The sequence below is a fragment of the Macaca mulatta genome, chromosome 15 (genome assembly GCF_049350105.2).
Source record: "Macaca mulatta isolate MMU2019108-1 chromosome 15, T2T-MMU8v2.0, whole genome shotgun sequence".
Taxonomy (NCBI): Eukaryota; Metazoa; Chordata; class Mammalia; order Primates; family Cercopithecidae; genus Macaca; species Macaca mulatta.
Window position 1 is genome coordinate 61,907,897 of NC_133420.1, and position 22,630 is coordinate 61,930,526.

Consider the following 22,630-nt stretch of genomic DNA (forward strand, 5'->3'; position numbering starts at 1 on the left):
AGGTCTTAATTTCTTCTTCCTAAATCCTATAAATCACAGTAAAGAAATAAAAAACATGTAAACCGATAGGATAATGAATACAGAAGAGAAGACAACAATAGATGACAGATGTCGATAATGTTTGGAAGAGAGGCATCTGAAATAGAAGGAGTAAGTAAAACTCTTCGGTTTTCAAAACAAAGAAAACAGAAAGCTATGTTCCCTCAGAGGGGGATTCTGATGAAAAATGAGCTGGTGGCTGGGCATGGTGGCTCAGGCCTATAATCCCAGCACTTCGGGAGGCTGAGGGGGAAGATTGCTTGAGTCCAGAAGTTCAAGACCAGCCTGGGTGACATGATGAAACCCCATCTCTACCAAAAATACAAAAATTAGCCAGGCATGGTGGCGCACACCTGTAGTCCTAGCTACTTGGGAGACTGAGGTGGAACGATTGTTTGAGTCTGGGAGGTGGAGGTTGCAGTAAGCTGAGATCATACCTCTGCACTCCAGCCTGGGCAACAGAGTGAGACCCTATCTCAAGAAAGAGAAAAGGGAAGGGAAGGGAAGGAAAGGAAAAGGGAGGAGAGGGGAGGGGAGGGGAGGGGAGGGGAGGGAAGGGAAGGGGAGGTGGGGAAGAAGTGCTGATTTGCCCAGTGGCTCAGGAGTTAGGGGCAGTAAGTACAGGAGAAAGCAAGGATGAGCATAAGGCTGAAAATATGGAAATACCCACCTAGACAACTATCTCTTTCCCATCCTGCTGAAGACAAGAGGCTTATTTTTTGGAGAAAATGAACAAGAGAAGCTTGGGGAGACTAGGCACAATAGACGGTATAGGAATGAAAATAGAAGAAGTAAGTAAAACTATTCTAACTGAATGACAAGACCTCTAGCCCCTTCCTGTGCCCAGTTCTCTGAATACTGTCAGCGAGTACTTTATATCCTGCTATGGTTTGAATGTGTCCCTGAAGTTTATGTGTTGAAAACTTAATTTCCATTGCAACAGGGTCATGAAGGCTGTGTCCTCATGAATGGATTAATGCCATTACTGTGGGAGTGAGTTCCTGATAAAAGGATAACTTTGGCCTCTTTCCACGCTCTCTTGTGTGCTCTTTTGCCCTTCCACCTTCTTCCATGGGATGATACAGTAAGAAGGCCCTTACCAGATGCCAGCACCTCAATATTAGACTTTCCAGCCTCCAGAACTGTCAGAAATAAATTTATTTTCTTTATAAATTACCCAGTCCGTGATATTATATAGCAACACAAAACAGACTAAGACATGTCCCAAGCAAAAGATTAAAGAATCCTTCTCTGGAGGACTGAATAGCACCAGAGAAAAGACCTTCAGATACTGACATTTTCAAGATCCCTGAAGGGAAAAGGTAACTTGCTGCCAGATCATCTTGCATTGAAATGTATTAATCAGTGAGCCAGACCCATCATACAAAGTTTCCAATTATTTGTTTTACTGCTTTACTCTTACTTATGAATAAACATTTAAGGAAAGCATGCATTATAAAAAACAGACCAAATCAAACAGAAAAATTCAGAAGAAACAGAGACAATGTAGAAAACAGATGGAAAAAAATCAATCTATAACTTAAATCTTCAAAAAGATAAAGTATTATATTCATGAAACAAGAAGACGATTTTTTTAAAATAAACTATCAGAGAATAAGAATGAACACTTGGAAATTAAAAATAAGACAGCTAGAATAAAACATTCAATTATTAATAAAAACAGAAAAATATAGTCAATGAAAGACTGCAGGAAGAGAAACCAAAGCCAAAGACAGAGAAAACATAAAAGACAATAAATGTATAGTATCTGTCCAGGAAGTGTAATATTCATCTAATAAAGTTCCAGAAGTAGAAAATAAAGGAAATGGAGGTAAGGAAACTGCCAAATAATTTGATAAAAATTTCTCGAAGAACTTAAATTTTCAGATTAAGAATATATACTAATTGCCCACCCTAGAGAATGAAAAAAGACCCACATCAAGTAACAACATTGTAAAATTTCAGAAACTAGAAACAGAAAATATCTTCTAAACTTCCAGAGAGAGAAAAAAAAAGATCACATACAAACAATTGAAATTAAAAATGGCACTAAACTTCTCAGTAATAACAATGGAAGCTGGGAGCCATTGGAGTTCTCACATTTTTGAGGGAAAAGCATTCTCAATCTAGAATTCGATACCCTGTCAAACTACCAATCAAGTACAAAAGACATTTTTAGATGTTCAGGTCTCTAAAATTTTACCTTTCATACATCCTTTCTCAGGACGCTGACACAGGATGTGCTTCTGTAAAACAAGGAAGTAAGGAAAAAAGAAATGAGATCCAGGATATTAGGGATGGAACATAGATAAGAGGCAAAAGAAGCATCCCGGATGACCGTGAAGGGATGCATTGAGGTAACACCTGTATAAAAGACCCAGAGAGCAACTATTGAGATGCGTGAAGACAGAGGTCTTAGGGAAAATAAATAGAAATGGATAAGTTGTCTGATGTGTTTGTGTAGAAAATTTCACTGAGAGGCTGTTGGGGCGTATGGGAGAATTAGCAATAAGCACATGAAAAACTAAGCCAATCAAAAACAGAGGGAATTATGAAATCCAAGGAAAATAAAAAGTTGTATAAGAAAATAAAATTATAGTTCACTGCTTGGCTCAGCAATTAACAATATTTACATTGTCATGATAATGTAAACACTGAAAAATGGTTTCTCAAGAACAGTGATGTAATGACACTGGAATGATATGGTGAAGGGAAGCACGTGTAGTAGCCTAAGAGCTAAATCCTCATTTATCATAATAATTAGATAATGTCCAAAATTAATAAATTGGAAAATAAGAATGCAAGATATTTCTTAGAAATATGCAGGAAAATACCAGAGGAAATGACTAGAAGAGTTGAAAGAGTTTCTAAGAACAGAAATTAAAGGATGAGGAGGAGTGGGGCAGGAAATGCTGATTTCTATTATAAACCCTTAATACTATTTTATTAAATGATTTTTAATAATTTTTAACTTAGTTTTAAAAACTGAAGTAATATATACTTCTGGTAATATACACAGAAAAATATAATGAAAATAAAATCACTTACAATTAGCTACAATCACTACCTCCCAATTAGTAAGTTAATTTTTCATTTTTCATGCTTACACATGTATATATGTTTCTTAATTAAAATGATATATTATACCTTCCCACTTATGATTTCATAAACATCATTCCATGTTAATATTTAAGCATTTACACCATCATTTAAAATGGTTATATGGTATTATTTTCTCTGACCATATCATAATTTATTTAATAAATCTATCATTGGACATTTATGTTGTTTCCAATTTTTCACTATTATGAAAGCTTTACAATAAAAATCCTTATTCATGGCAAATGGCTACTACTTCCCAGATATTTTTGGGGGGATAAATTCCTAGAAGTGAAATTACTGGACATAAACATATGTTCACTTTTAAGAATTTGGATGTATATTGTTGAATTGCCTCCAAGAAGTTACCAATTTGCACTCCTGCCAGGACAGACCTTTTGAATACTATCCCTTAAAAAAATTTTGCCAGTAGGATGGAAATTATTTACTTAAATATTTATATTTTGAAAACATAGAAGACAAAAGTAAATTACCCTCTATATTCTTATAAAAACTAGACATTGTCATTTTTTAAAATATTTGCTAATGAGATTGAAAGTAACGTTCAATTATTGGTTTAAATATATATTTATATATAATTAAATATATATTTGTATATAGGAAATGTATATACTTATATATATGTTTCCCATATAAAAATATATTTCCTGTATATATAGGAAAATATTTTAAAAATTAAGTATCACACATAAATCCATCACATTGAAAATTATACAAAATAAGCATCCTACTTCAAGTATCCAACCCATTCCCCTAGAGGTTAACACAGTTAACAATTTGGTATGTATTCATACTATCTTTGTCCTGAATTAATAGAGACCTATATCATGTATATTAACACATCTTTTCTACAAAAATAGAGTATTATACTCAGTAGTCTGTACTTTGTATTTTTTAACTTGCAAATATATCCTGTATATCTTTCCAGATCAGAACTATGTACAGCTGTGATTGGAAGTTATTTGATTACTAGCACAGCTCAACATTTTTCATGTGCTCCTGACCATTTGTGTTCATTTCTTATTGCTTTACTGTTTCTGATTTTTCCTTATTTTTCTGCTGGAATGTTTGCCTTCTTGTAGCCAATTTGTAAAAGCTCTTTCGTATAATAAGGATTATTTAATGTTCCTTTGCCAAGGATACAAAATAACATCATATTTCTTTGAGACTTACCATGGAGGATCAAGAATGTAGGTTATAGTGTCCTGACAAAACAGAGACTAAACACAGAAGACAGAAGAATAAATGTCTAGCAAAACCCATGGGATATTGTTTTCAAATATCAACTGCCCCAGTCAGGGCCCCTCTAGGATCAAGTCCATTGGAAATTCTGGGATATTGATATTAACTTGGTCTGTCTTACGTCTGAGCATCACGCTTTCCTATGGGGTCTAGGAAAGGAGATTTAAAAGCAAGTCATATGAAAACACATTGAAAAATCAAAGAATGTTTATTAAATAAAAACTTGGAGGTGGCCCACATGATCATGGTTCACAAAGAGCCCAAGGGCCACCATGTGGAAGACACATATTCTACATGATTCTGGAATTTAGAGACAGGATTAATGGGGAAATGCCACAGTGCGGGGGACTCCAGCTCAGACTAAGGCAAGAAATTCATGTTCCTGGTAGATCCAAGCATGGAATGAGTGTCCTCAAGAATTGTTAAGATCTCGGACACTGAAGGTATTCCAGGGGAGGCTGCATAAACTGCATGAATATAGCAGAAGGGACACAAGGATGGCATAGAGGGACATATCCATGGAATACATGGAGCAGATGACTCCTACAGTTCCTTCCATTCATGCAATCTGAGGTCTCCACTAGATCTAAGAGCCAGGCAAGATGGTCTCTGTTGCAGTCTGTCTCAAAATTCAAAGCCCCGCATTACCCAGAGTAGTTGGAAATACTGAAGTAAGCACAGCACTGGAAGAAGCGCGATGTCTGACCTCTACATTCTTATAGTTTCCACATGATTGCAGAGTTGTCAGGGATCTCAAACATATCCATCAGACTGAAGGCCATCGAGCCTTTCCATTCCTTTTGAAGGTCTTCAAACTACAGTGGTTACTTTTTAAGTAACTGCTGCCAAATACAATTTAGCTAATTGGTTTCTATAAACATACATGGTTCTAATTAAGAGAATTAATTTGTGTTATATATCTGGACTGTGGGTAGGCAGGTACCTTCATCCAGGGATCCCCAAAGACTAAACAAATGCCTACATCAACCAAGCCATTAAAAGTGCTCCATGACTCAGCAAGGTCTGAGCAGGAGAGTTTAAAGTCAAGAGAATGACCTGCTAATGGTTTTAATGTTAGCCTGTGGATTGCTGGGCTAATGGAAGGAAGTAAATGTCCATATCATCCAAAACGTTTGAATCTTCTCTACAGTCCCACTGCCAAGAAGTTATCTGGCCTCTTATGTTCTGTCATTCCCTGTTGAACCCATCTTATTGTTAGAAAGTTTCTTTACATAAAGCTGAATTCCATTCATCTACAGCTTTAGTCTTCCACACCAGTGCTGCCCTCTGGCCACTCCTACCACCACTGCCCCAAATAAATCAGCTCCCTTTCTGGATTTGAACATAGAAATCTTTCAGCCTTTCAGTCTCCTTTGTCCCAAATTAAACATCCTCAGCTCCTTCAACAGTTCCTTGTAATACAAGATCTTTTTAGAGCACACATCAACTTGGAAAAATACCTTAAAAGGCATGAACCATCAAACTGAACACAATTCTGGTTGCCTGGAACAATGTGAATATAAAAAGGCAAACTCTCTCAAAATATTTTGTAAATGGAGAAGAAGACTAAATATGTCAAGGTGATAGCTATTTTAAATGCAAACAGACAATTAAAAGGGATACAAAAAGGTGATAATAAAAGACTTCAGGAAACTAGCACAAGCTATTGAGAAATGAAAACATCAGTGGAGGCAGCAAAAGATAAAAGAGAAACTGAAGTGCCCAAAATCACTTGCACTAAATTGAAATTGTAAATAAAACTAGATAGCACTTCAAGAAAAACTGTCAGGCATAGAACCAGATTGAGGATTTCAACTTACAAATAATAGGACCAGCAGAGAACATGGAAAAGGAACACACAAAATTGTAATCAAAGAAATAATGAAAGGCAAATTTATTAAGCTGAAAAATAGGTTTCAAAAATAAAGAGCACAAAATACAACTCTCAGATATGCCTCAAGGAAGACTCTTCACATATCAACTCAAATTTTTAAACTGCAAAGATTAAAGAATCATCCTTAAAACCTGTGTTTAAAAAGGAAAAGAGAATGATCATTTGAAAAAGATTATGTTCATATATTTTGCAGCATATTATTCAGGTATTGACTCAAGTTCATTATCTTTCTCTCTGGGAGATGTAAAAGTTTTATAAGTGCTACTTGAGACACTGTTCTTGAAAGACATCTCGGCTGGGCACGGTGGCTCATGCCTATAATCCAAGCACTTTGAGAGGCTGAGCAGGGAGGACTGTTTCAGCCGAGGAGTTTGAGACCAGCCTGGGCAACATAGTGAAATCCTGTCTGTACTGAAAATAAAAAAAGTTAGCTGAACGTGGTGGTGCACACCTGTAATCCCAGCTAATCGGGAGACTGAGGTAGGAGAATCACCTGGGCCCAGGAGGTTGAGGCTGCAGTGAGCCATGATCGTGCCACTGCACTCCAGCTTGGGTGACAGAGTAAGACCCTGTTTCTAAATAAATAAATAAATAAATAAATAAATAAATAAATAAATACTGGGGAATCATGCTTGACTCTTTTCCTGTTTTGTGTTCCACATGGATTCAGTCACCAAATTCTGTTGATCTTGGTCCCAATTGTCTTAATCTGTCACCTCCTCTCCTTTCTCAGTGCTACTGCCTGAGTTCAAACTTTCATTCTATCTGAAGTACTACAATAACCCCCAGCCAGTCTCCTTACTCTTCATCAATCTGTCCTCCATGTGACTGCCAGAGTGATATAAAATGTAAGTCTAATCACATCACTTTTATTTTCAAAATCCTCCAGTGGTTCCTCTTCATCTTTAGGATAAAGTCTGAGCTCAAGAATTATAGTAATATCAATAGCACGACTATGCCAACAACATTACCACTTACTATGTGCCAGGCACTAGGCTAAGCAATGTACACAGGTTATCTTATTTAATGCCTTTAATAATTCTCATTTACAAAAAAAGGAAACTGAGGCATGAAGAAGTTAAGTAACCTGGCTAAGAGCACACAGCAAAGAAGTGGCAGAACTGGAATTAAAAATCAGATTAGCTTGCTTGTCTCTGAAGCTGGACTCAGCCATTCCATCCCACTGCCTCCCCCCTGGCCTTGGGATGGCAGCCAAAGCCCTTTGTGATCTGGCCCTGCCTACCTGACAACTTCATCTCCCTCACACAACACTCTGCAGAACTGTATTACCTGTTGTTCCCCCGAAAGGCCTTGGTTTCTCATGCCCTTATGTCTCTGCAGATACTGTTCCTTTGCCTAGTCCATATCCCCTGCCTGCACACCCATCAAATTCCTATTCGCACTTCAATGAACAGGCACAGTAGTGGACTGGATTAGCACAGAACACTCCCCTCTCCAGCTTGTTTTCTCATCTGTAAAAACAATGATAATGATCCCTGCCCAGCTATCCATCAGGGTTGGTGTAAGGCTTACATTGCATTATGCTGTGACAATGCTTTGAAAACTATAAAGTTCTATGGAAATGTGCCCAAGAAACATCTCTTTTTCTGAGGTAGTGTGAGCTCAGTTGTGTGACCAAATTTGTGTGTGGCAAAAGTTTGAAGTAGAAGAAGTCGATTTCTGCCACAAAAAGGAATGAGGTCCTGATGCATGGTACAGCATGGATAAACCTTGAAAGCATTATGCTAAGTGAAAGAAGCCAGACACAAAAGGCTACATGATTTCATATAAATGTCAGACTCCATTTATATGAAATGTCCAGAACAGGCAAATGTATAGAGATAGATAGAAAATTGATTAGTGGTTGTGAAGGCAGTGAAGAAGGGAAATGAGAACTGACTGCTAATGGGTAACAGATGTCTTTTTAAGGTGACAAAAATGTCCTAGAATTAGACAGTGGTGATAGCTGCACAATTTTGTGAATATTCTAAAAACCAATAATTGTATAATTTAAAGGGTCAATTTGATGGTATGTGAATTGTATCTTAATTTTAAAAAGAAAAGAAAAAAACGCTTATTTCTGGTGCCCAGCTTCACCCTTCTGTCCTCCTTTCCTTGCCAGTAAGTAATAACCCCAACTCTGTAAGGAATCTGTTTTTCTCACTTTTCCCCCATTTCATCTTAATAAAACCCTATAAGCATTAGAAGCACCTGGAAGACTGGTTAAAGCATAGATGTCTGAGCCACAGAGTTTCTGGTTCCGGAGGGCTAGGGTAGGGCCCAAGAATTTGCATTTCTAACGTCCCTCCAGATAAAACCTAGGGAATGCTGAAAAGAGCACTGAACTAGACATCAGGACACCTGGTTTCCTTCCTGGCTTTGCCATTAATTAAGCCTAGAATTGCACAAGTTGCCAAGCCTCTGGTTATCCCTTTATCTCAACATTGCATTTCTCTAAGTATCTGCCGATTGTAAAATTGTATTATGTTGTCACTGAAGTCTTCCAAGGATCCCCATCCTTAAAATCCAACATCTTCCTAGATGTCCAACTCCGTCTCCCACCACTGCCCCCAAAAGACTGCTCTCTTGGCCAATTTGGGGAAGGAAGGAAACTAACACTTTCACCTGTAGATGTCACTCCTCATGACAACCCCACATAGTAGGAATCCATAACTCCATTTGGAAGACAAGAGATTGAGGCTTGGAGAGGTTAAAAAACTTCCTCAAAGTGGCCTAGGGGAACCCAAGGCCCATCCTTCTCCCATCATGTAATTCTCTGTTTCGAAGCTTCTCTGTCTCTCAAAAAAAGCCCCTAGGTAGCCCCTCTTGAGTCTTTGTTCTGATCTCTCCCACTTTCCAGGACTTATTCAAATCCTATGTAACTGTCAACAGTTAGCTCAAACCCACCACATTTAGGACGGGTTCCTGGCCACCCACCTACCATGTTTCACCAGGTTACCCAATCACAGAGCTGCTGTGTGTAGTCTTGCTCTTCCAACAGCCTGTAACCATCTCCTTTATGCTCTTGTCTTGTGTTTTCTTTTTTTTTTTTTTTTTTTTTTTGAGACGGAGTCTCGTCGCCCGGGCTGGAGTGCAGTGGCCAGATCTCAGCTCACTGCAAGCTCCGCCTCCCGGGTTTACGCCATTCTCCTGCCTCAGCCTCCCGAATAGCTGGGACTACAGGCGCCCGCCACCTCGCCCGGCTAGTTTTTTTTTGTATTTTTTTAGTAGAGACGGGGTTTCACCGTGTTAGCCAGGATGGTCTCCATCTCCTGACCTCGTGATCCGCCCGCCTCGGCCTCCCAAAGTGCTGGGATTACAGGCTTGAGCCACCGCGCCTGGCCTGTCTTGTGTTTTCTAACTTCATATGGATTCAGGTCTTGTTTTCTGTCCCTCAGATTGTAAACTCCTTGAGGGTAAGGGAGAAAAGTACCCTGCTTCTTTACAGTCCCTGCAGAGCCTAGCAGAATGCCTTCAGCTCAATCAAGATTTGTTGAATTAATAACAGCAGGTTACAGATGTCTGAAATGCTATGCTAAGACGAGAACCCCAGAACAATAAGCAGCTATAACTACTGAACCTTCTAAGCCCAAAGAAAAGCTATTGGCAGATATTTTAGGGAAGTTCACATTACATTTCTAATGTCAATCATTTGATGTTGCCTTGGTTCATTACCATGATCATAGCTTAGTGAGAGATAATGGGCTCACACAGCTCCATGAATTTCTTAAAAAGAACTCAGATTACGATGATGCTTCATCAGAAAAATGACATTCTTAGAAAGCAAGGAAGGGGGACTTATCTATTAGACCACATGATTATTCCTCAAAGTGCAGTTACAACCAGGACCCCAGGAAGGAGTTTCAAACCTCTCTTCCCTACTCAGGGATCTCAGCCAAGTTTTTCACAGTATCACAGGCACTGATAGTTTAACCTCACAAGTCATTTCACCTGTGGCCATAAGAAGCCGAGGTAAAGCCAATTGTTTCTTTTCTTTTCTTTCTTTTCTTTTCTTTTTTTTTTTTTTTTTTTTTTTTTTTTTTTTGAGACAAAGTCTGGCTTTGTCTCCCAGGCTGGAGTGCAGTGTCCCCATCTTGGCTCACTGAAGCCTCTGCCTCTTGGGTTCAAGTGATTCTCTCACCTCAGCCTCCAGAGTAGCTGGGATTACAGGCACATGCTACCACACTCGGCTAGTTTTCTTGTATTTTTAGTAGAGACAGAGGTCTTGTTATATTGCCCCAGCTGGTCTCAAATTCCTGGCCTCCAGTGATCCACCTGCCTTGGCTTCCCAAAGTGCTGGGATTACAGGCATGAGCCACCGTGCCCAGCCCAAACTGTTTATTTTCATTTCTTATTTTGGGATGGCACTACATATCATTCTTGTTCCTCCTCCATCTTCCCTTCCCTCCTTTAAGCCTCTCTCTTCAACAGGAACCCCTCCCCTCTTTTTATTATAGAAAAGGGCATTGAATACCTGTAAGGGGGTTTATCATGGACCAGAGAAAAAACAAGGCTCACAGCTGGTTCTCTAGGTTTTCTGAGCCCTTCAATCATGTCAAGAAGTTCTGGCTGCCTGCATCCTCTGCCATCTCACCTTGCCTTGCACACCAGATGAAAAGGAGATGCAGGAGGTGGGAAAGCACCCGGACTCCTATCACCCAGGGCGGCATTCCCCAAATGACAATTGACCTCAAACTGCCCTCCTGGCTTTTGCCATGTTAGCAAACTGCCAGAACACCACACCTGCAAAACACGGTCTGCGTAAAACAGATTCTAGAATACAGTGCCTCCCATTTTAGCTTCATCCTAGACAATAGTACTCATTCAACCACAGGTTTGATGATGCTGCATATGTTTTTTTCTTGGTGCACATTAAAATAAATATATAGCAATTTAAACAAAAAGCACTCATTCACATATCCACTAAAACAGTCTTGAGTGTCGTGTGGTACAAAGACAAGCCTTTGGGAACACTAGTTCAGGGCATCGTCACGCCCCTCAGATTTCCCATCTGCCTAACAGGATTAGACGTCTCTTAGAAAGGGCTTAGCCTCTTATCTAGCTCAGTACAGATGGCCTCTGCATGGCCCTTTGAGAGCTACAGGGTGGCAACAGGAACAGACAGCTCTAATGGGGATCCAGGCTGTGCCTTTCTCTTGCTAGGGATCTGAGAGGATGGGGACCCCAGACCACTCCTAGTAGAAGACTGGAAGTTGGTCACACAAGTCATCCACTTTGCCGGATGAACAGTATCCCTAGAAAGGATGTGGGAAAGGGCTGAAACGAACACCAATGCCAACATTGGTGTTGCTGATGTGACCTGCAAGGCCTCACCTCACCATGTTTGTCTTACTGCTTACCCTCAAGCAGCCTCAGTGATGGGCGGCAAATAACATTGCTGAGGCAGCTGCGGCTGCTGAACCCCTTGCCTCCACCCTGGTGCAGGGAAAGAGCACTGTGCAGGAGACAGGAGACCAGCAACCAGCTTCCTGCTCTACTCCCAGCTCGACACGCGACTCAAGTCACATCCCTCCCCTCTGTGGCTGTTTTCCTACCTGTAAAGGTAAGAGTTGCACATGGATAAAATTTGAAAATACTGTGCTTCATGAAAGGAGCCAGTCACAAAAGACCACATATTCTATGATCCCATTCATATGAAAGCCCAGTAGGGAACTCTGTAGAGACAGAAAAGAGATTAGCGGTTGCTTAGGGCTGGGGAAAACAGGGCGTGGAGGAGTGATAGTGAAAGAGTAAAAGGTTTCTTTTAGAGGTGATGAAAATGTCCTTAAGTTGACCATGCTGATGTTAGTACATATCTGTGACTATACCAAAACCTCTGAATTGTATGCTTTGAATGAGTAAATTTCATGGTATATGAATTAGACCTCAATAAAGGTGTTTTATAAAAACAAATGCCATAAAAGGAGAAAAAGAAAAGTGATGGGGTTAGAAACATGACCTCAAAGCTCTTTCAAACCAGAAGTTTCTGACTCTCTTTAAACAAACTACAGTTCCCCAAATGCTTCTGGCCACCAGACTTCTCATCCGTTTTGGGCAGACTGCTGCTCTCTCAAAAGATGTTTGTCACCCAACAAACATCTGGCCCTATGCCAGTGTCTGTGGGGAGCGGGAAGATGCATCGGCCGCAGTGTCTGCCCGCCAGGAGCTCTAACACACGGTAGATGGCAAGACCATGAGAGAGGGCTGCATGGAGGGGAGGGGCTCAGAAGAAGGGGGATCACCTCTAGGTCAGGGGAGCACCAAGACTGGAGGCTTCTCCTTGCCAGAAGCACCTGTGCTGGGCCCTAAAAGGCTGATGAGGACCGTGGGGCCTGAGTAGCCTACTTGGAAAAGCTAAGGGCCCAGGCTGAGTGCAATCTACCTGGGGCTATTCTGGGCCCTGCCCTGACTTGGGAGGCTCACACAGAACATTAGGTTCCTGGAAAGTGCTTTGATGGCAGAAGTGCAGCTGACTCTGCAGTGACTGCAGGTCTTGCGATACCTTCACTTCCTTCATTTATTCTATAGATATTTATTCAGTATCCTCTATGTGCCTGGCACTGTTCTAGGTCTTGGGAGTCATTAGGAACAAAAAAGATGAGAGTCACTACCCTCCTGGAGCTTACATTCTAATACAGGTTCTCATTAGACAAGAAACAATGAACAAAAAGGAAATTAATTAAGACTGTCAGAAAGTGGTAAGTACGCCGGGTGCGGTGGCTTGTGCCTGTAATCACATCACTTTGGGAGGCCGAGGTGGGTGGATCACTTGAGGTCAGGAGTTCGAGACCAGCTTGGCCAACATGGTGAAACCGCGTCTCTACTAAAAATACAAAAATTAGCCAGATGTGATGGCACATGCCTGTAATCCCAGCTACTTGGGAGGTTGAGGAAGACAATCACTTGAACCTGGAGGTGGAGGTTGCAGTGAGCCGAGAATGCACCACTGCACTCCAGCCCGGGCAACAGATTGAGACTCCATCTAAAAAAAAAAAGAAAGTGGTAAGCACTAGAGGGGAAAAGAGATAGAATTAGCATCAATGCCTTGAAGCTAGAGGTCAGGGGTAGGCGGAATTTTATTCACTCTGAGATCACCCGCCATATCTCCAGGGAGCTCTAGGGTTCTGCCCTTTCTTTCCAATTCTCTGAGTCAAATCTCTAGCCAAGGGCTTAGCCATGACACATCTGGACAAATGTCACCATGGGTCCTGTTTCCATTTCTTCCTCTCTGAATCAATGCTAATATCCACAGATTCAAGAAACACTCAATGATCATCAACAATGTGCCAAGTACAGGGGCTGTGGGGGACACTGAGATAAGCAGGCACAATTCTCACCCTCGAGGAGTCTGCAGTTCACCGGGGAAGTCAGACACACACACCTAACCAGAATTCAAAGCAAAAGAAAGGAAGTGATCTGCTAGCAACATGAGCAAAGGCTGCAAAGTTTTTGAACCATTATCTATAGTTTTCAAAGCACTCTCACGGGCAGATGATCTTGTTTGGTGGTCACATCATGGTATTCCTCCTTCGAAGCTTTCACAGTGCACTACTGGATTCACAGTTCTTCCCCAGTGACCTTTCATGTCAGCAGCACAGGCCTTGTCATGCCCTGGTTCCAACCCTGACTCTCACTAACCTTGTGCTAACCTTGCATCCTTGGACAAGTTACCTTAGCCTCCCTGAGCCTGTACTGTCATCTGTGAAATGGGGCTGACTTCACCTGCCCCACAGTAAATTAGATAATATATGTGAAGCTCTACCAGAATGCACGGCACAAAGGAAGTCCTCAATGACAGCAGCTATGATGTTATTCTTCATTTCAGAAGGCTATCCTCTTGAAGCTTAACTATTTCATCTGTCTTTTTTGTCTTCCTAACTCAATTCCTAAACTGCATTTCTCTCCAATTGCCCTCAGTCCTAACCACCGGGTAATGAGTTACTGAATGAATGAATCAACCAACCAACCAACTGGAAATTGGAATATGGGAGAGAGAAAAGGCATGGACAACTCTCAGGTTTCTGGTTTGGATGACTGGGGATGGTGGTCCCTTTCACCAGGAAAGAAAACACTAGGAGAAGGGTGGGTTTGAGGAGTAAGATGAAGAGTTTGGTTGGGAAATGCTGAATTTGCAGTACTGAAGGACAGTCATCATGTCCAGTAGATAGTTTGAGCTAAAAATAATAATCTGACAGTCATCAGGTTGTAACCATGAGAATGAATAATTATCCTAAGAGATGCTGCATATCAAAACTGGGGCCTTTTACATAAGACCAATGCCCAGGTTCCACCCACCTACCCCCAGATGCTGATTCAGCTCAACTGGGGTGGGGCCTGGGCAGGGTTTGTTACAGGAGCCCTTGGTAATCGTAATGTACAGCTAGCGTTGAGAACCATTAGGGTAGGATAAGCAGAGCTGAGGAAGGAATGACGGTGACACCATTATTTTAGGGGCTGCAGAACCAAGGAAGTCATGGAAGGAAACTGAGAATGAATGATTACAGAGGCCTGATAAAAATCAAAGAAGCCTGGGGAGAAAAAAGGTTCAGAAGACTATGTAGGCAGTTTGGTGGCGCCTCAATAAGTTACACGTAGAATAACCTTGACCTAGCAATTCCACTTCTTGGTATCTACCCAAAAGAATTGAAAACAGATGCTCAAACAAAAACTTGTACACTAATGTTCATAGCAGCACTATTCACAATAGCCAAAAGGTGGAAACAAACCAAACATCCATCAACAGATGAATGGATAAACTCCTTGTGATATATCCATACAATTGAATGTTATTGTATTGTATGGAATTTACGCAGCCATAAAGTGCTGCATATGGAATTTATGCAGCCATAAAGTGCAATGAAATACTGATACATGCTACGACATGGACGAACCTCAAAAACATCTATGTTGAGTGACAGAAGCCAGACACAAAAGGTCACATGTTATATGATTCCATTTAGATGAAATATCAAGAATAGACAAGTCTGTATAAAGACAGAAAGCAGATTCGTGGTTGCCAGGGATTGGAGGAGAAGGAAATGGAGAATAACTGATGAATGGATTTGGGACTACTTTTTGGGGTGATGAAAAATTTCAGAACCAGGTAGTGGTAATAGTTGTATAACATTGTGAATGTACTTTATGCTGCTGATCTGTACCCTTTCACATGGTTTTAAATTGGTAAATTTAATGTTATATGTATTTTACCACAAAAAAGTACATAACCAAGCATGTCAAATACAGCCAAGACAGCCAAAAGATCCATCGGAAAAGGGTCCACAGACTTGGCAATTAGGACCTTCAGATAACACATTCTCCTTGATGCCTCCTGTTACTGTACAGCCGCACAAAGTAGCTGGGAGCCGGGCTAGAAGCCTCCTAGGGCCTTTCCAGCTCAGAGGTTATAAAATCTGGTGGTCTTTAGTGTTCCTTTGCCATAGTTCTTTTCCTCTCCATAGGCTTTTTCATTATTACAAATGCCCTGAATCTGTTAAAATTCTCTCGACAACCATCTGGGCATAATTCAACAAAATTGTAGAATGTGAATTCAAAGTCTAGATTTGTTTTTTTAATACTATCAAATGATTCATCTAATGTCATTACACACCAACTAATTTTTAACAGCCTCTGGGTATGTTTGATACCACACACACCAAAAACAAAACCCACAGCAACTACAGTACTTGGGAAATTCAGACTAAGGACTCCCAGAGTTCTAGCCCATATGAAGCTGCTTGCCACACTGGTGGGCTGAGATTTGACTCCACATTTCTGTGTCTGGGGAAGGAAGGCAGGATTATAAACCTATCACACTAATAAACAGTAACCACCACCACCACAGCACAAGCAACCAAGAATGGCTTGCAGGGCTGGGCCCAAGACATGCCTCGCAGAACTCTTGCCCATTACTACGACATCAAGACTGTCTTGACTTTGAGGTTCCTTCCCTGAAAGTCCTCACCCTTTTCATAGACCTACTGCTGGCCATGGGTTTGCAGGCCCCTAGACTCTGCATTTTTCAATTCCAGTCCCTGGACTCTAGACTCCACTTTACAGGTCTGCAGCCATCTCAAATCAAGGGATTTGGTCCAAAAGTAAATGCAATTCGTTCCATTAGATCCTCTTTCCACTGGGATCTGTGCTGGGTGTGGTAGAGGAGATCGAGATTAAGCAGACACAGCCCTTGCCCTTGGGGTGTTCATCGTGTTATAGAGAAGACAAGCCACCTAGAAAACTCCTAACCAATATAAGGCAGAGAGTGAGCCCCATAAGAATGGGCTGTCTAAAATGCTGTAGGGAGTCTAGGAAGAGCTCCTGCCAACAGCAGGGCAGTGTGTGTCTTGCTCATCTCTGCACGGGGCTCAGGAACGGCTGATTGCTGTCAGGCGGCCAAGAACGCCAGGTGCCGCCTGCCAATCAGGACCCTATGCAAGGGTTCAGGCCAACGGGCCACTCTGGCTGTCTTAATTAAGCCCTAATTAAGCATTCTACCCGGAAACCTCTTCTCCCTCCTGTAGAGCTGCCCAGTTTACAGCAAACAATTCAGGGAGCCCGGTCAGCTGTTAGGAGGTGGCAGCCAGTAGGAGCGGCACCAACAGCTGTGAATGAATGCCGACTCGATTCAGAGATCGCCGAAAACCGCAGGACCCAGGAACTCAGAAATTCAGCCCTAATTAAGCACTCTGCCCTCTGTCTCTAACCTCAGTAGAGAAAAGTGTCCAGTTTGGGTCACCCCACTTTAAAAGTATATAGAGATGATCAGGGCTGGGAGTTCTGCCTAAGGAAAAACAGGAAAACACTATGCAGTAAGATGCTCCCCAAGACACGAGCTCTAGGAATGAAAAGCAGAACAACTGGCCACAGAAGCATGTTTAGGTAAGTTACAGCATGTCTTCTTCCTTGAATTTCCAAAAAAGGAGAACCAGAAACCATGTAACGTTCCAGAAAAAGCCTTTGATTTAATGTAGAGTATAAACCATAGGCCATAAAGCCATATTTATGCTCTGGGTACAACTGTAAAAGTGATGCGGGGCACAGACAGGCAAGAACACAAAACAACAAGCTTGATCTGATGGATGCTAGGTTTAGGCTGCCAATTCTTTTTGTTTCTACTTTAATTCCCATTGTTACTGTTTGTGCAGCAATGATACCTCGTTTAAGGATCAGAGAGATGATCTCTCAGAAGAGAATCAAAGCTTTATGGGTTGAAGCAAAGGTTCCCCAGGGAGTGGCAACAGGACAGACCAACACACACCAGTTCGAGCAGCAGCAGGTGCACGCCTCATTTTGCCCTGGCACTGCACCCTGTGTGGCTCTCAGCAAGTCTCTTCTTCTAATACCTCCATTTCCACCTCTAGATCTAGAAGTATTCTAAGGCCCCTGCCACCTCCAAATTCATGATTCTGACTGGTGGAGAGGTCAGATCAGAGATCTAATCTATTCTCTCATGTGCAGGCACTGACCAGCCCATGCTGGGTCACACCTGTGGCACCTACATCATGAGCACCATTAAACACCCTACTCTCCCCACTTCCCAAGCCCAGAATCCAGGCACCCACCTGAGAGTCTGTGTACCCTCCCCCATATCCAACCACTTTCCAACTCCTGTAAATGTGACCTCCTTAACATCTCTCAAGTTTCCACTTCTTTCCATCCCCACCACCATCACACACACATTCAGGCCGGCATGCCTTTTTTTTTTTTTCTTTTTTTTTTTGGACAGTCTCACTCTGTCACCTAGGCTGGAGTGCAGTGGCACGATCTCACCTCTCTGCAACCTCCATCTCCCAGTTTCAACTGATTCTTGTGCCTCAGCCACCCGAGCAGCTGGATTACAGGTGTGTGCCACTCCCCCGATTCATTTTTATATTTTTAGTGGAGATGGAGTTTCACCATGTTGGCCAAACTGGTCTCAAACTCCTGACTTAGAGTGATCCACTTGCCTCAGCCTCCCAAAGTGCTCAGATTATAGGCGTGAGCCACTATGCTTCACCATGATCTCTTTCTTATGTGGATCATTGTAGCACCTGGTCTCCCTGCCTTCAGTCTTGCTCTTCTTCCAGTCTATTCCACACACCACAGAGTAACCTTTCTCAAAGAGGAAAGTCTGACCTTGTCACTTTCCTGTATATAACTCTATAATGTCACCCCATAACTTTTAGGATCATTTTTTAGGGCCCATGATGTGAATTCTAAAGCCAGATCTCTTGGGCTCTGATATGGTTTGGTTTGGCTGGGTCCTCATTTAAATCTCAACTTGAATTGTATCTCCCAGAATTCCCACATGTTCTGGGAGGGACCCAGGGAGAGGTAATTGAATCATAGGGGCCAGTCTTTCCTGTGCTATTTTCATGATAGTGAATAAGTCTCACAAGATCTGATGGGTTTATCAGGGGTTTCCACTTTTGCTTCTTCCTCATTTGCTCTTGCCACCACGATGTAAGAAGTGCCTTTCGCCTCCTACCGTGATTCTGAGGCCTCACTAGCCATGTGGCACTGTAAGTCCAATTAAACCTCTTTTTCTTCCCAGTCTCAGGTATGTCTTTATCAGCAGCATGAAAACAGACTAATACAGTAAATTGGTACCAGTAGAGTGGGGTGTTGCTGAAAAGATACCCCAAAATGTGGAAGCGACTTTAGAACTGGGTAACAGGCAGAGGTTGAAATAGTTTGGAGGGCTCAGAAGAAGGCAGGAAAATGTGGGACAGTCTGGAACCTCCTAGAGACTTGTTGAATGGCTTTAACAAAAATGTTGATAGCAATATAAACAATAAGGTACAGGCTGAGGTGTTCTCAGATGGAGATGAGGAACTTATTGGGAACTGGAACAAAGGTGACTCTTGTTATGTTTTAGCAAAGAGACTGGCAGCATTTTGCCCCTGCCCTAGAGATTTGTGGAACTCTGAACTTGAGAGGGATGATTTAGGGTATCTGGCAGAAGAAATTTTTAAGCAGCAAAGCATTCAAAATGTGACTTGGGTACTGTTAAAGGCATTCCATTTTAAAAGGGAAACAGAGCACAAAAGTTCAGAAAATGTGCAGCCTGATGATGCAATAGAAAAGAAAAACCCATTTTCTGGAAGAAATTCAAGCCAACTTCAGAAATCTGTGTAGGTAGCAACCAGCCTAATGTTAATCCCCAAGACAACAGGAAAAATGTCTCCAGGCCATGTCAGAGACCTTCATGGCAGCACCTTCCATCACAGGCACAGAGGCTCAAGAGGAAAAAGTGGTTTCATGGGTTGGGCACAAGGTCCATGTGCTGTGTACAGCCTAGGGACTTGGTGTCCTGTGTCCCAGCTGCTCCAGCCATGGCTGGAAGGGTCCAATGTACAGCTTGGGCTGTGGCTTCAGAGGGTGGAAACCCCAAACCTTGCCAGCTTCCACATGGTGTTGAGACTGCAGGTGCACAGAAGTCAAGAATTGAGGTTTGGGAACCTTTACCTAGATTTCAGAAGATGTATGGAAATGCCTGGATGCCCAGGCAAAAGTTTGCTGCAGGGGTGGGGCCCTCATGGTGAACTTCTGCCAGGGCAGTGTGGAAGGAAAATGTGGGGTGGGAGCCTCCACACAGAGTCCCTACTGGGGCACTGCCTACTGGAGCTATGAGAAGAGGGCCACCATCCTCCAGACCCCAGAATGGTAGATCCACCAACAGCTTGCACCAGGAGCCTGGAAAAGCCACAGACACCCAATGCCAGCCCATGAAAGCAGCCAGGAGGGAGGCTACAAGCCACAGGGGCGGAGCTGCCCAAGACCATGGGAACCCACCTCTTGCATCAGTTTGACCTGCATGTGAGACCTGGAGTCAAAGGTGATCATTTTGGAGCTTTATAATTTGACTGCTCCGCTGGATTTCAGACTTGCATGGGACCTGTAACCCCTTTGTTTTAGCTAATTTCTCCCATTTGGAATGGCTGTATTTACCCAATACATGTACCCCCATTGTATCTAGGAAGTAACTAGCTTGCTTTTGATTTTACAGGCTCATAGGCAGAAGGGACTTGCCTTGTCTCAGATGAGACTTTGGACTGTGGACCTTTGGGTTAATGTTGAAATGAATTAAGACTTTGGGGAACTGTTGGGAAGGCATGATGGTTTTGAAATGTGAGGATATGAGATTTGGAGGGGCCAAGGGCAGAATGATATGGTTTGGCTGTGTCCCCACTCAAATCTCAACTTGAATTTTATCTCCCAGAATTCCCACATGTTCTGGGAAGGACCTAGGGGGAGGTAATTGAATCATGGGGGCTGGTCTTTCCCATGCTAGGCTCATGATAGGGAATAAGTCTCATGAGATCTGATGGGTTTACTGGGGGCTTCCGCTTCTGCATCCTCCTTATTTTCTCTTGCCTCTCGCCTCCTGCCATGATTCTGAGGCCTCCCCAGCCTGTGGAACTATAAGTCCAATTAAACTTCTTTTTCTTCCCAGTCTCAGGTATGTCTTTATCAGCAGGGTGAAAACAGACGAATACAGGCTCATATCTCAGCCATGCCACTTGCTAGATCTGTGACTATGGGCAGGTTACTTCACAATTTTGTGCTTTGGTTTTCCCACTTATAAGATGCAATAACAACAGTACCTGCCTCATAAGGTTGTTGTGAGAATTAATGAGGTAATGCAAGTAAACAGCTTAGAACAGTACCAGGCATTTGATAAGCCCTTCGTAAGTGGTAGCTGCTGTTATAATTTACAGGACTTCAAGGACCTACCTGTGCAGGCCCCAGGAGAGAGGGGACTCTCTAGCCTCTTCACTTTCCTCTGTCTTACTGCTCTCCACTTCCCAAGAGGTTCCAGACCTAGTGAATCTCTTCCTTTTTTGTTCATGGCACGGAGCCTTTGCATGTGCTGTTTCATTGCCAGGTACACCCTTCCTGCTGCTGGCTTCCCTAGCTGACTTTTTAAACAGGTTTATTGAGATATGATTCACATAGCATACAATTCAATTTAAAATACACAATTCAATTTAAAGTACACAAGTCAATGGTTTTTAGTATATTTATGGAGCTGTGCAACCATCACCACAATCCATTTTGAAGCATTTTCATCACTCCAAAAAGAAACCTCATACTCATTAGCAGTCCATTTCCCCCCAGTTGTCTCCCTGCAAGCCTAGGCTAACTAACCTACCCCAATTGTTTTGTTTTTTTGTTTTGTTTTGTTTTTTGTTGTTGTTTTGAGATGGAGTCTTGCTCTGTCACCCAGGCTGGAGTGCAGTGGCACAATCTTGGATCATTACAACCTCTGCCTCCCAGGTTCAAGCGAGGCTCCTGCCTCAGCCTCCCAAGTAGCTGGGATTACAGGTGCCTGCCACCACGCCCGGCTAACTTTTGTATTTTCAGTAGAGATGGGGTTTCATCATGTTGGCCAGGATGGTCTCAAACTCCTGACCTCAGGTGATCCACCCACCTCAGCCTCCCAAATTGCTGGGATTACAGGAGTGAGCCACTGTGCCAGCCCCCAGTTAGTTTTCAGGTCTCAGTTTTATACCCCACTTGTGAAGTTTTCTCTGACCTCTACTCTGGGTCAGTGCTTTCACAGTACCTAGTATCTTCCCTCTCTCAGACTATATTTGACTATTTACTTGTATATATCCCCTGCTAGAATATAAGTTCCACATTGAGCAGGGCCGTGGTTGTCTGATTCACCATGATTTTTCAGTGCCTAATAGATGTTCACTAAATACTGGCTGAATGACTAAAATCAATGGGGCGAAAAAGCCAAAGCCAAGGCCCTATAAAGACAGCCCTACTGAAAAAATCAACAGTAACAGAGCCTTCTCTATACTACAAATACTAGAAGTCACAACATATTTAAAAATTCATGACATTCAAGTTTCCTACAACTCTTCCCATTACAGCCACCGCTGAAATAAGGCACATCCTTGCAAAATGAGTTTGATTTAGGCACTTTAACAAAGTAAGTTCTTGAGTGAGAGGGAAAACAGCTCTGGAGGCTGAGTAGGAAAAGGCAAGAAAGAGCCTTTAGGTGTTCAATAGCCTTTAAGTGTTCAATACTTGTAGATTTTATGTGATCTAGCATTACCAGATCATTACTGGATAAAATGAATACGAATACATTTTGTTTAAAAGAAAATGTTCATAAGAAAAGAAGGAAGGAAGAAGTTAGTTCTGGAAGTTTCCTATAAACCCATTCTGTTAAGCAATTCTTATTTTCCTGCAGATTCCCCATTTTAACGTTACAGCTGCATTCCCCAGACAATAAACTATGTCCTGGATGCTTATTTCAAAATCCAGTGATCACCAGAAGAAAGGCAATTACCTCCCAATTAAACATTAAGACAATTTTTCAATCTATCCACAAATTGCTGCAAA

At 42.1% G+C, this 22,630-nt stretch overlaps 1 protein-coding gene across 3 annotated transcripts in view; it reads right to left on the reverse strand.

Annotated features, from left to right (window-relative positions):
• Positions 1-22,630, reverse strand: part of FRMPD1 (FERM and PDZ domain containing 1) — a 152,613-nt gene that overhangs the window by 57,494 nt on the left and 72,489 nt on the right. Inside the window, exon 1 of one of the 3 annotated variants that reach the window (XM_028835049.2) lies at positions 2,243-2,289. The exons of the other annotated variants lie outside the window; for them this stretch is intronic. The gene's annotated coding sequence lies outside the window, so the exon portion shown is untranslated. Of the gene's footprint in view, positions 1-2,242; positions 2,290-22,630 lie in introns of those variants that run through there. 3 annotated transcript variants of the gene reach the window in all.